This window comes from Seriola lalandi, unplaced genomic scaffold, assembly GCF_002814215.2.
Source record: "Seriola lalandi dorsalis isolate HSWRI2012SDOR001 ecotype SW California unplaced genomic scaffold, Sedor1 jcf7180002049794, whole genome shotgun sequence".
NCBI lineage: Eukaryota > Metazoa > Chordata > Actinopteri > Carangiformes > Carangidae > Seriola > Seriola lalandi.
Window position 1 is genome coordinate 1 of NW_019520347.1, and position 1,597 is coordinate 1,597.

Consider the following 1,597-nt stretch of genomic DNA (forward strand, 5'->3'; position numbering starts at 1 on the left):
TTGTTCTTTTCTTCTCTCCTCACACTAACACCTGTGATCGCTGTGATGAACCAACGACAGGAGTGTTTTTATGTCTCACCACCAGATCACATCCTTTACTCCTTTTTTCTCTGAGTCTGATTGTGTTTTAATATTATATCCATGGCAACAACTGGAGCATCAACAACGAATGGCTGGTTGGCAACAGGAAGAAGACTGATGGTGAATCTCTCTCACACATTATTCGCCCTCTGTATTGTTACGGGGTCGGATGAGGGACGCCAACACTTTGGATATTTTGAAGTGAGCTGGAGAAAGTTGGGAACTACTGCTCCACGGATCATGAATGTTTGTGCAAAGTTTTGTGCCAATTCATCCATCAGCTGTTGAGACATTTCCCTCCGGACCGACCAACAAAACTCTTTTCTCCTTGTTAGTCGAACAGTCGAACTTTACCTTTCTCCTTCGCGTTGTGCTCATTCTTGCGTTTCTTCGGCACCGCCTCGACCAAAGGAAGGATTTCTGCTGGTGTCCCTGTTCAACAGCAACACGGCCATGAATAAATATTATAACCAGAGTCTCAACATCAGTCAATCACACTTGAGACGTTGCTGCTTGTTTCCTTTCTCATGGATTGTTTCTGGTTGTGGGCGAGAGGCCGTCTAATGAAGTAAACTAAATACAAAAGCTGAAAACAATATAATATAAAATAAACAATCACAATACAGGAAATAAAGTTATTATTTGGAAAGTAGAAAAACGATTCCTGTTTTGCTCCGTGATGCCCTGCAACAGATTTCCTGCCTTTGTATAAGTGCTGCGAGACGCTGAAGCACTTGGTTACAAACTTCATCCTCAGATTTAGCACAATAATCCTTGTTGTTAAAGGCCTTTAAATCAAAAAGTTATTACAAATTAAATTAGTTCTGAATTTTAGCAAACATATCTTGTAGTAATCGGACACTTACTGCAGCGAATAAACTGAATACTGCAGAGAATACTGAGTGACGTGATGTTATATCAGGACATGATGGATATTTAATAATGTGGAAGTGTCTGTCTGTCTGTCTGTCTGTCTGTCTGTCTGTCTGTCTGTCTGTCTGTCTGTCTGTCTGTCTGTAGCTGTTCTATAAGGAAACCATTGCTGACAGAACGGGCGATGAAAGCACGAGGAAAATGTTTGTTCCTACCTGTTTTGATTATTGTGCCGTTCTCCATGAGCACCATCATGTCAGCTTTGTCCACGAACTCGATACGGTGCGTGCAAAGGATTCTGGTCTTTCCCCTGAGGAGTTCCATGATGCATTTCTGCATGAGGTGTGCAGCCACGTCCGTATCGACGGCTGCCAGCGGATCGTCGAGGAGGTAGATGTCTTTGTCCTGACGTGGTGAGGAGAGACAGGCGTCACATGACGTTACGAGGAATGATCAACACTCCAGCTCACAGACGGCACATTCAGCTGTGGGGGATCAAACCTGTGACAGTCCACTAAACCTTGAAACTACCACCTGACTTATGGACTGAAGATGTTTTTACCAGGAGATGGAAGAAACGTCTGATGACACAGTGATGGATACCTGTGCACCAGCTGATTTATAGGTGCCAGGAAGAGGGATT

General features: G+C 43.6%; 1 long non-coding RNA gene across 1 annotated transcript; it reads right to left on the minus strand.

Annotated features, from left to right (window-relative positions):
• Nucleotides 1-436: 436 nt before the first annotated feature.
• On the minus strand, nt 437-1,354 carry LOC147819758 (uncharacterized). The gene is made up of 2 exons (XR_015436656.1): nt 1,170-1,354; nt 437-513 (listed from the first exon to the last, which is right to left on the minus strand). It is a non-coding gene; the product is annotated as an uncharacterized LOC147819758 (long non-coding RNA).
• Nucleotides 1,355-1,597: the final 243 nt, after the last annotated feature.